This window comes from Podarcis cretensis, assembly GCF_951804945.1.
Source record: "Podarcis cretensis genome assembly, chromosome: 15".
NCBI lineage: Eukaryota > Metazoa > Chordata > Lepidosauria > Squamata > Lacertidae > Podarcis > Podarcis cretensis.
This window is the reverse complement of record NC_137185.1, coordinates 27914766-27927256: the sequence shown is the minus strand read 5'-3', so window position 1 is coordinate 27927256 and position 12491 is coordinate 27914766. Positions and strand designations below refer to the sequence as shown.

The following is a 12491-nucleotide window of genomic DNA, read 5'->3' as shown; positions in this document are numbered from 1 at the left end:
GGCCGAAAAGCTATGCACAAAATCTGATTGCTTGAGCAGTTGGAGAAGCAGGATTTGTCACGACCTGACACCAGTTTACTGTACACGCAAATAAGGAATCAGCAGCTCATGAACCACACTCTTCCCAGGTGAAATTTTGGAATGGTGCATTATTATTTTTTTGACATGGATGATATGTCTTGAGGTTTTGTCTTCTGTACTTGGTAATTATGCTACTTTAGTTGGAGTGTGAAAGAATTGCCCCCGTTTTTAGGACCTTATGGCATGGTTCTGTTCAGGTGCTGATTTTTGTTTGTTTGTTTTCTTTGATCATTACACCTGAAAATGAAATTTAAAACTTAAATGTTTTTTTAAACCCATATTGTTTCCACCCCTAAGCAAATTTGTGAAAATGTAGCCGACTAAATCTCAAACAAATTAATCCACTAACGTTTCTTAAATTAGGTCACAGTCCTGCCACTCACACAGTTGGTTTGGGAAGAGGTTCACTCACAGTATTAGCCACAATCCATATCTACCCTGTCATTTCTTATGAAATACTGCAGGCTGGTGCCATTTTCCCCAAGCCAGTTTCGATCCAAACTGAGAAAAAGAACATGCATTTTAAGCTGGTAATGGGCGCACAGACCCAGTATCACTGCTGCTACTACGGATATTGTCAGCAATATCAAATGCAACACGATGGCCAGGAACAATAACAATGTGAAAAACTTTATGGAATAATTCAAAACATCAAAACTAACAAACTGAAGTCTCTGAAAGTCCTTAAATAAATCACGGTGCCAGACTTTACCTGGCGGAGAGCAAGCTGTGAAGCTTTGTATAATCAGCAAATGTCCAATTCTGATGTCCAACTCTAAACTCTGCAACACAGGGGTTTGTTTGTTTACTATGGATATTGTGGCAGAGCTCACTTAATGTGTCCAAGCATAGCAAAGGTACCTACCGACAGCATTTGCATTTCTTTTTATTTGTATCCTACCAGAGCTGGGCTCAGAGCGGCTAACATCATATAAAGCACAATATACATAAAAACAAAAACAAAAAAATCGATTATAATGCACCCCAAAATTAATTCAAATAAATTAAAATTAATATTAGACGGGACAAATGGCCATCCTGACAAATGACAAATTGAAAGCGGTTAATACTCGTCAGGACCAACTATTTCCACTGATATTATAAGGACCTGTGAGCGGGCTGGGAAAACTCCTTCGTACTTGTTCATACAAAGAGAAAATGAGTCAGACTGAACCCTGGCCAAAGGCCTGGTGGAACAGTTCTGTCTTGCAGGCCCTGTGAAAAGATGTCAAATCTCACAGGGCCCTGGTCTCTTGTGAGAGAGCATTCCACCAGGCCGGGGCCATGACCGAAAAGGCCCTGGCTCTGGTTGAGGCGAATCTAATCTCCCTGGGGCTCGGGATCTGCAGGGTGTTGTTATATGTAGACAATATGGTCCTCCGTGGGGCATACCAGGAGAGGCGGTCCTTGGGAGCAGGGGTGGTAAAAGGGTAAAAGCCACAGTACTAGCAGAAAGAGCACAGCTGACAAAGCTATACCCTAATCCCTTTACACTTCATTTTCCTAGGAAAACTTAGAAATGTACCATGTCCTCTGTTGAATTGGCTGAGGATAACCTAGACAACTTTTTGTATCTTATTTCTCACCCCCTTGATTTCCAAATATACCGTACTTGCTAATTCATGTTATGGTTTGCATTGATTTACATGTAATAAGGTACTGCTGACCGCAGCTCTATAGCCAGATGCAAACAGGATAATTCTGCATATACTCCCTGCCCATGAAGTTATTCAGGTGATCTCCTTGAATGTGGAGATGACACAGTGAGATCAGGTTTCATTCTAATGGAGGACGGGGCATAATTCGATAGGAGGTAGGAGACTGCCATGACAATTTATTTTCCTGCTCGGAATATGCAGGAGCAACTGGCTGCTGCAGTATCGACAAGCGGCAGAAGTGATTGTTCACCAAGACCCCTTAGTCACCGGCATCCTCTGCCTTTGAAAGCTAAAGGAACTTGACGAAGTTGCAACTAACTCTCTCTGTGTGCGTGTCTGATAGTTCATCTTGGACTGCCAGCCCATGTGGTCTCCGTCTATCAACGCGTGTTCTACACCAGAGGTGCAGCAGCTCTGCCAAGTTGAGCTATTTACACAAGGTCACTTTATTAGCAAGGAAGTCGCTCCTTATGACAGATGAGCGCTTGGGGTGGGATCCGTTCTGCTACCTTTGCTCTCCAGCACTTGACAAAATTAAATTTATTCCCAGATAAAGCTAGCAGGTGACACGGATGGCAAAAAAGGGGAAAAGCCAGGTTGTTTGATTTTTAAAAAAGTGGTCCCTCAAGGGAACATAGTGTATGGCTGATGTTTGAATGCATTAAATTTTTTTTATTTTTTTTTGGGGGGCTAACCAAGTGAATATTTTTGATATATTGCTTCAGTATGAAGCCCAACCTTCATCAATTCACAGTTCCATGGCAGATTACAGCATAAAATGTACACAGCAGAGCACACATGCAACCGTTGCAATAAAGGTTTCAAATAAAAATTAACACCTCAAATAAAACTACAGATAATCCATCAGTTAGTTGCATTGCATTGCATTAAGGTCTGAGCAAAGAGGTCTAGGGGGGCATTCCATAGATGGGGTGCCAACACGGAGAGGGTCCTGTTCCACCTCACTGCACAGCATAATTTGCCCAGAAATGGGACAATGAGAAGACCCCCATCCTGTGCATTGTAAAATGCAGGTAGAATGAAATAGGGAGGGGTATTTCTACAAGTGTTTATGTTGGGTTGTATTCCAACCAAGTTCTCCTCAGAGTTAGACCCACTGAAATTCATGAACATACGTTAGTCATGTCCATGAACTTCAATGGGTCTACTCTGAGCAGGACAAGCATTGGAAACAACCCATTGTGGTTATTGTATTTATTAATTAAATTTATATCCCACCCTTCATCATCACTGCTGTAACTCCTGAGCAGGGAGGGGCTGTTTAAAATGCTGTAATAAACCACTTCCAGTAAAACATAGTACAAAACAACCCACATCAGTTGTTAGAACTCGAGCCCCCAGCACACACAAAACACAGCAGCAAAAAGCAACGTTTTCCTCCAACAACAGCACAGCAGGAAGTACCTCCAATAAAACATCACCCCTAAAAGCCTGGGACAATAACAAGGGTTTTAACTTGTGTCAAAAGATTCTTGCCATATTTCGGGACGGAGTTCCATCATGAGAGTGCTATTGTGGAAAAAGGAATTTTTTGAAAATGGCTGGGATAGGGAAAAGGAACAGAGCTTTTGCAGATCCCACTGCAGCTATGGGAGCCAGCCACCCCGCCCCCTTTATTTATTGCTAATGAATGTTGACCTTTACATGAAGCTCAGAGAAATTGCTGCTTTTAGCTTCGCTTCCTTTGCTGAACCCCTGTCCTTTCCCAAAGCTCTTCCCCTTTTGCTCAGTCTACAGGTGATGCCGTTCATGGAGGATATTACTGTGACAGTAGCCAAGGGGGATGGGGAAGCAGAAAGCTGGAGCTACCAGTGATATATGGTAACCTGGGCCCATTACCGAAAGGCATAACATAATACAAAAAGTTATTTTTCAGCCAATGTGCTGACGCAGCTCCATTTTTGTTTCTTATCTGAAAATGATGCATGAATTATCTTCAGCCAAAGCCTGAAATTCATATTATGGACTGCCTCTTTCTGTGTTTTATTTGGGCTGTAAAGTGGCACCTTATTATTCCTTCCTCCTGGGCTACTTTTAATGAATCTAAGATTTGAAAGTGAAAGATTTATTACATTTTGAGAGAGGGTATCCACATCTGAACGCTGGTGGTGGGGAGGAGGAGGCAGGAGAAGACTGCTGGAGGGGGAGAAAAGTTGATCTGTTCACAAAGGAAAATGCCACCTAGTTTTGTTGCTCAGACGAAGCAGTTTGAAACAACTCCAGAGATCACCTAGACTTACAGCCAGGAGAAACATACCTTCACAGAAGCAAAGGACATTGAGAAGGGAACTGTGAACATTGCCAGGTCAGGTTAATAAAATTAGCAATGAGGCACTCAGTTGCTATGATCCGGTTCCAGCCTTGTATCTATCTCCATCAGAAGCAAATAATAATATAGAATTAAAACTGAAGTGAGATGGTACTTGTTCCTCCACCATATCAAGCCACATCTTCCACCAATATTAATTCACGATACTGGTATTAATAAACCACTCTGACCTTTGGAAAAGGGCAAAATGAAAGGCAGGTTTATAAATTATTTTAGCCTACATGGCACTTTAGAGTGTTAGTTTCCCATCACTGCAGCCCTGTGAGCTACAGGTGGAACCAGAGTCAATGGCCTTCTCCTGCCTAACGCAACGCTGAAGTTAAGGAAGAGGACGCTGGCAGCTTGTGCTGCCACCTGGACTGGTTGTAAATAAGGAGATAGGCATGGTGTGTGTGTGCGCGCGTGCTGAGGACAGATTGAGATTGGTGGGGCAGTGCCACATTTACCTACTGGACCAGACTCCCCTGGAGCCTGCAGAGCAAGAGAGTACAGGGTCAGGTTTAAGGTGCTGGTTTTGACCTTTAAAGCCCTATGCAGCCTAAGACCCACATACCTATGGGACCGCCTCTCCTGGTATGCCCTGCAGAGGACCTTAAGGTTCATAAATAGCAACACTCTAGAGGTCCCGGGCCCTAAGGAATTCAGATTAGCCTCAACCAGGGCCAGGGCCTTTTCAACACTGGCTCCAGCCCGGTAGAACACTCTGTCTCATGAGACCAGGGCCCTGCGGGATCTGATTTCTTTCCGCAGGGCCTGCAAGACAGAGCTGTTCTGCCTGGCCTTTGGTTTGGACTCAGTCTGACCCTTATGTTTCCCTTCCTTTATGTGATCTATGGGCTACTTTTAAAATGAGGCTGCAGTTTAAATTGCATTTTAACCTGTATTTTAAATTGGGTCTTTTTTCCTATTATGGTTTTACTGGTGTTAGCTGCCATGAGCCTGGCTCTGGCCAGGGAGGGTGGGCTATAAATAAAATTTATTATTATTATTAGCATATTGCTGCATTGCGGGGGGTTGGACCAGATGACCTCCGACGTCCCTTCCAACTCTACAGTTCTATGATTTACTGCACTGGATTGTTCAGTGTTCAATTTGAAGGCTCCTTTCTACCCATGAACATAAGAATATAAGAGTAGCCTGCTGGATCAGGCCAATGGCCAATCTAGTTCAGCATCCAGTTCTCGCAGTGGCCACTCAGATGCCAAGTGGGAAACCTACAAACAGGATTTGAGCACAAGAGCACTCTTCCTTCCTGGGGTGCCCTGCAACTACTACTCAGAAGCAACCATGGACGCAGAGCATAGCCATGATGGTCTTTTAAAGCCATCGGCATTGGTGGCCATCACTCCCTCCTGTGGGAGCAAGCTCCAGAGTTTAACTATGTGTCGTGTGAAAAAGCGCTTTCTTTTATTTGTCTTGAATCTTACAACACTGATCTTCATAGGATGTCCATGAGTTTCTGTGTTATGAGAGAGGTAAAAAGAAGAAGAAGCATTTTTCTACCCACTTTCCCCATGCTGTGCATTATATTATATACCGTATTTTTCGCTCTATAAGACGCACCAGACCACAAGACGCACCTAGTTTTTGGAGGAGGAAAACAAGAAAAAAAATATTCTGAATCTCAGAAGCCAGAACAGCAAGAGGGATCGCTGCGCAGTGAAAGCCACAATTCCCCTTGCTGTTCTGGCTTCTGGGATAGCTGCGCAGCCTGCATTCACTCCATAAGAAGCACACACATTTCCCCTTACTTTTTAGGAGGGAAAAAGCGAGTCTTATAGAGCAAAAAATACGGTACTTCTATTATGTAACCTCTTACTCAACTTTTTGCTAAACTAAAAAGTCCAAAACTCTGTAACCTTCCTTCATAGGTGAGTTACTGCATCCCCTTGATAATTTTGGTTGCCCTTTCCTGAACCTTTCCCACCTTTACAATATACTTTTTGCAACGAGGCAGCCAGAACTGTACTCAGTGTTCCAGTTGCGGTCACACCATAGATTTGGACGGATTTGAAAAGTGTCCTGCGAAATCTGCAAGTTTCATATGAAAACCACAGCCCACAATGCAGGTGCTCCTGAAATAGAAAAGTCCCAGGTGTTCTTCTCACAATGCATTTCCCTGCAAGGAAAGCGCCAGCCCAGCAGCCAAAGGAGAACATAACCATGAGGCTGTCTTTGCAGTTATAAACATTTTCTTTTCTTTTCTTTTTCTTTTTACAAGCAATATCTCTGTGGTACATTTCACAGCTCTACCTCAAAGCATGCTATTTTCACCTGGGTCTCCTCACTGATGGCCTCCTCATCCCAGTATGTAGCAAGACAGTCTCGATCAGGACCACGGACAGCAACACTGCCTCCTGCCTCCTCTTGATGGCCAGATGTGGGAATCAAGAAAAATATTGAGTCTCCAGAGACAAGGAGTCCCCACTGAGTGGCATTTTCTCTGCTTGATTTATTGCTTTGCACCTGTTGCCGAGTAATGAGGTGTGAGGCTGCCAGACTGTTTGCGGAGCAGAGCTGGCATGGAGGGAGGGAGAACTTGCATTGTTCATCATCAGGGAGGGGCAGAGGGATCAAGAATTAAGACCCAGGGCTAGCAGAGGTGGAGCCGAGGCATTTGCCAGAGTTTCCATAGCTTACTTCTGTATCCCTCAAACTTTTCCATATTTTCTGCCCAACGTGTGCTCACATTTACAGTATTTCACTGTTTGCTTCTTTAGAAGGAAAGACACCATAGTTTAGAAAATTAATGGAAGCCATAGTTTCTGTAACTGTGTTGGAACCAGCAGAAAGAGGGCAGAACACAAATGTCTGACACATTTGTCTAATACTCCCAAATGGAGCAGAAGAACATGCTCAATTTATGTGTTTCCTGCTCAGTTTGAAGTTCCTGTTACAATCTGCCGGATTTGAAATGGAAGAAAGCAGCAAACAAACAAACAACAACAACAATAGAGGTCATGACTCACAAGTCTTCAGAGGATCATCCTTTGCTAGAAAGCTGTCTACTACTACTACTACTAATAATAATACAAGGGTCTGAGATGCAAAGAATACTCACTACCTGACACCTGCCATTCTCTATTTCCCTCTCCCTCTCCAGAGGCCAGGAAGTCTCTTCAAACAAGAATGGAAATGCTTTTAAATATTAAAGGATTAGGCTAAAATCAACATACCTGGGGAAGTTTTGTGTAAGGCAGGATTAAGATCTGATCCTCCCTGCCTTTGAACATTTATTCAGGGTGCTCCTGTAAAGATGCGTCATGTGCCCCTTGTATATTCAGAGGTATGTAGTGCATGTCCCTGTTTCTCAGTACTGAGCTGTGTTGGAAGCTGGGGGGGGGGGCGCACAACTCTACACCTAGAGGGAAAGGATACCTCTTCTTCACTTCCTTTTGCAAGGTGTCCTCATATGCTCTCATGTTTTGTGAGTACAGGAAATCCTCAAAAGAAATGTGGAGGCCCCAGAAAGGTCTCAAATATGGCAAGGTGGATCAGGGACCCCCATGGCCTTTAATCCGTACAAAACCAATTGGGTCTCCACACACACAAAGTGGTCGTAGGGTTGATGTGTAGAGACTGAAGTCCAAAGTGGACATGGCATTAACTGGTTGTGAGAGAAGCATTGGGGCCAGGCCTTATGTATCTCACAGGTTTGTTGTGGGGATTAAATGAGGAGGGAGAGAACCATATATGCTACCTTAAGCTCCTTGGAGAAAAAAGGTGGGATATAAATTTAAATCAATAAATAAGTGGGGAGGGAGAGTTTAACCCTTTACTCCATGGGGAGTCATTTTGGACTCACAGCTGTCCATGGAGGTGCAGGTCAATTCTGTGTCCAGGGCAGCTGTCTACCAGTTCCATCTGGTACGCAGGCTGAGACCCTACCTGCCCACAGACTGCCTCGCCAGAGTGGTGCATGTTCTGGTTATCCTCCGCTTGAACTACTGCAATGTGCTCTGTGTTGGGCTATCTTTAAAGGTGACCCAGAAACTGCAACTAATCCAGAATGCGGCAGCTAGACTTGTGACTAGGAGTAGCTGCCAAGACCATAAAACACTGGTCCTGAAAGAACTACTTTGGCTCCCAGTAAGTTTCCAAGCACAATTCAAAGTGTTGGTGCTGACCTTTAAAGCCCTAAACGGCCTTGGTCTGTATACCTGAAGGAGTGTCTCCACCCCATTGTTCAGGCCGGACACTGAGGTCCAGCTCCGAGAGCCTTCTGGTGGTTCCCTTCCCCTGCAGGGAACCAGGCAGAAGGCCTTCTCGGTAATGGCATCCACCCTGTGGAACGCCCTCCCATCAGATGTCAAGAAAATATTTTGACAACTATTTGACTTTTAGAAGACATCTGAAGGCAGCCCTGTTTAGGGAAGTTTTTAATATTTGATGAATCATTGTATTTTAATATTCTGTCTGGAGGCCACCCAGAGTGGTTGGAGAAACCCAGCCAGATGAAGGGGGGGTATAAATAAGTTGTTGTTGTTGTGGTGGTGGTTGTTAGAGAACCTCTGGTGTGGAGGCTGAATGTGGCTGTCTAGGTCTCTCTACCTGGCACTGCCTCTCATTGCCCATGCAAACAAAAGTGACTTTGTTTGCTGATCAGCACATGCTAGCCGTTCTCCCTGGGCTGTTCACAGACACCAAACTTATTTCTGTGTTGGTAGTGATTGCTGTACTTTCTCCATAACAACTTGAAGGCCCCCCAAATGAGGCTGAATTTCCTCTGTCCCTCTGTCCCATCTCATGAGATGACATACACATCTATAAGGAAACATTACCTCCTGCATTTAGTTGTGATAAATCATTCTGTGTTGGGCGTGATGTTTCAGCATATAGCGATTCTAACCCCTCGCCCCTTTTGCTGCAAATTTATTTCCTCTGGAAACGTTCAGGGGGTTTGCAGGCACCAGCACATATTGGAACGGCGCATTTCTGTAATCAACACAGTCCGCACTTTCGTGCTCGTAGCTTGTCTCAATGACAGATGAGAAATTGATAGCCAGTTTGGAAGTTGGCAGCGGTTCAGAGCGGTGGCCTGTTGCGTCCTGGACTTGTGGCAGCTGCATCATTCCTGCTCTTGTGCTGATTCCCTCGTGGTACTTTACTTTTATTTTTATTTTTTTGTTCTTTAATTTGAAGCTGGTTGTTTCTCAAGAGGAATTACTCAGAACGCAACCATACCAAATGCTCACTAATTAGAAGATGAAGAAGAGATGTTTATGTGGGGGGGGGGCTCACGGGGGAGGGAGAGAGAGAGAGAGAGAGAGCGCAAACATTAGCCAGACTTGTAATCTCTTGTGAGTAGTGGTGGTGGCAGCTGCTGTCATCACAACTCCTTCAGGATACTGTTAGATCCAGAACGCCTCCTTTCCCCCCAGGGACCCCTTATTCTACCTTCTCACAATTCCTGTATTGTCTCCTTCACACACAGAGAGAGATGGACAAACACACAGTTTTCTGTCTTTTGCTCTACTCCAAGTCCTTCAACATGTGTGAACAGCAGTACTACAATTAACTATAGTCTGTTAATTCCCCTCCCTTCCCGCCTCTCTCTCTCGCACGCAGTCTTGGAGGCAAAATGACTAAAGTGGAGCCAGCCCCTGACAGATGCTTCTCCAAACTGTTGTTTGGAAACTCCCCACCGTGTGGCCTCCACTGCCTCCCTTGGCAGGCCAACTGCACAGGCCACCTGCCCTTCCAGTTGGAGCCCCTCCCTCCAAGCCCCTCCCTCAGCTCCATAAGAGCCCTTCTGCTCTGCTTCCCTCATTGCAGATGCTGAAGCAGTTGGTCCTTCTTGCACAGAGGATGCTCTGTGCAGACAACTCTGGATGGGAGAGGCAGCTTCGTCCCCCTGAAATGGAAGCCCGCAGTGTGCTTTCTGATTTTCTCAGTACATCTCATGGGTTGTGGTCTCCATAAAAGGTTGAGGGGTCACATTATCTCCCCACATGCACACACTTCCAAAGCTGTGGCAAATTTATCCCTTCTGTCTATGACAGTGTGGGAGGATCTCATCTCCCCCTCCATCCATCTCAAGGGCAGCTCTGGCAGCCAGTCCTCAACATCCACCTCTTCCTCTAGACTTAGCTCCCCATTGGATGAAAAGAGTTGGAAGGGCAAGAGGAAGCCATTTGGAAGTGAACAGGGCTGCACTAGACTGAGGTGGACGGTGGAGAAGACTGGGCAGTTCTCCAGTGAGCCAGCCTTCAATAAGAGGTTCACTCACCAGTCATGCCCATGGAGATGCATATTAGGCACACAACTTCCCAGTCCATATATCATTCCGATCCCCAGCCTGGCAACACCTCCTCTTGCACCTGTTTGTCCTCATTCTTCTCTTCTCCTTTCCCTCCCTTTTGCACATTTGTCCGTGGTCAGTGATGGATTACCCCGAGCAGTTGCTTCAGCAGGAATTTTTCAGCCAGAGACAAGCTACAAGCTCTCCAGTTTTGCTTTCCCCTTTTTACTTTCGGACGGTTCATGCAGCTCTGTCCTTTTCTTCTTAAAAAAGCTTAGTATGGCTGCTCAGATGTACCTCCAGGATCAGAGGAAGTAGGCTTCTGAACACCAGTTGGTGATTGCTGTCATGTCCGGATTGGGACTGTGCACTGGTCCGGATTGGGACTGTGCACTGGTCTGGATTGAGGAACCTGTGACCCTGCAGATGTTGCTGGACTCCAACTCCCAACAGTGCCAGCAATGACCAACATCTAGACAGCAATAGATCCTCCACTCCTGTTGTATACCAGATGCTGTGGGGAACAGTGTGGTTCCAGGCAAGAAGGTTCTAGGCAGTTGGGATGCAGCAGGGTTTTGTTTTGTTTTGTTTTTTGTTATTTTATTTTATTTTATTTTATTTTATTTTATTTTATTTTATTATCACTTTGTCTTCCAAGGAGTTCAAGGTGGCCTACATGGTTCTTCTCCTCCTCCCCATTTTATCCTTACAACAACTCTGTGGCACAGTTTAGGCCAGGGGTCAGCAAACTTTTTCAGCAGGGGGCTGGTCCACTGTCCCTCAGACTTTGGGGGGGGGTGGACTATATTTTTTGGGGGGGAGTGAATGAATTCCTATGCCCCACAAATAACCCAGAGATGCATTTTAAATAAAAGGACACATTCAACTCATGTAAAAACATGCTGATTCCTGGACCATCTGTGGGGCGGATTTAGAAGGCGATTGGGTCAGATCTGGCGCCTGGGCCTTAGTTTGCCTACCCATGGTTTAGGCTGAGAGGCAGTGACTGACCCAAGGTCATCCACTGAGCTTCATGGCTGAGTGGGGATTTGAACCTTGGTCTCCCGGGTCATTGTCCAGTGCTCTAACCATTACACAACACTGGCTCTCTGATGGCAGATAGAACTGTGTCTCTAAACTGCTAGGTCCCTTTCTCATTTTGCTTTCTTACCTCTTTTGAAGAGTGGTGGGTTTACCCTTGTGATGGCATTTAGGAAAGGGGTTGCCAGCTCCATTACTACAAACTGCATGTGATTACTCTAGTCCTTCAAGTTGAAAGTTGTATCCAAGGCTTCTGTTGACTAAGTGGGACATGTACAATGGAGAAGAACAGTAGCTCAGTTGTAGATCACTTGCTTTCAATGCAAAAGTCTCCTGGTTCAATTCCCAACAACTCCATGTAGGGCTGGGGGAGATTCCCTGCCTTAAACCCCAGAGAGCTACTGCCAGTCAGTGTGTACAATACTGAGCTAGATAGACCAAGGGTCTGACTCTGTATAAGGCAGCTTCTGGTGTCCTATGACTTTTCCCCACCCCGACTCCTGTACAACCTTCAAAATCTTCTCCAAATGGTTTTGGGGGCAATATGGAGCACATTTTGTGGGTGGAGGGGCTGAAGGGGCAAAGAGAGGAAGGGGAAGCCCTGATGTCATGAACTGGTTGTACACAGAGGAAAGGTGGGAGGAACCAGTTGGGGAACCACCAAGGGAAGAAGGCAAAGAACCCGGGGATTGATGGTGGGACAATGCTGAGTCATCACAGGGAGAAGACCAGGAAGAGAAAGTGTCAGAAGCTGAAGGATAACAGGGCTTTGTCAGCTGGGAGAGTCTGTGGCAGGGAGGAGTCCAGAATCAGAGACACAAGGGAGGCCAAGAGGCAGAGATGGTGAAGAGTGGTCCCTTCCGATTCTACAATTCTATGACTTCTATGACTTCAATTATTTTCTCCCTGCATGGCTCAAGATTCCAGCACCACCACCACCACCCAGCTTGCAATGAGTCCCTAGCCACCCATTGGTCTCTCCCTCCCTCTTTGCATGCTCTCTCTGAGACCATCCGTGTGAATTGGAAACCTTGGTGGCTGCATCCGTCAGGTGGTTAACAAGCAGCATTAAAGCTCCTTAGCGGAAGAACAGAGACATCAAGGTCTGAAGAGTGCCAAG

The 12491-nt window shown here is 45.5% G+C and overlaps 1 protein-coding gene and 1 long non-coding RNA gene across 3 annotated transcripts in view; one reads left to right on the top strand and one right to left on the bottom strand.

Annotated features, from left to right (window-relative positions):
- CADM1 (cell adhesion molecule 1) overlaps positions 1 to 12491 on the top strand; it is a 528696-nt gene that overhangs the window by 429069 nt on the left and 87136 nt on the right. The window lies entirely within an intron of this gene.
- LOC307204491 lies at positions 132 to 10707 on the bottom strand. The gene is made up of 3 exons (XR_013833712.1): positions 10319 to 10707; positions 794 to 863; positions 132 to 318 (listed from the first exon to the last, which is right to left on the bottom strand). It is a non-coding gene; the product is annotated as an uncharacterized lncRNA (long non-coding RNA).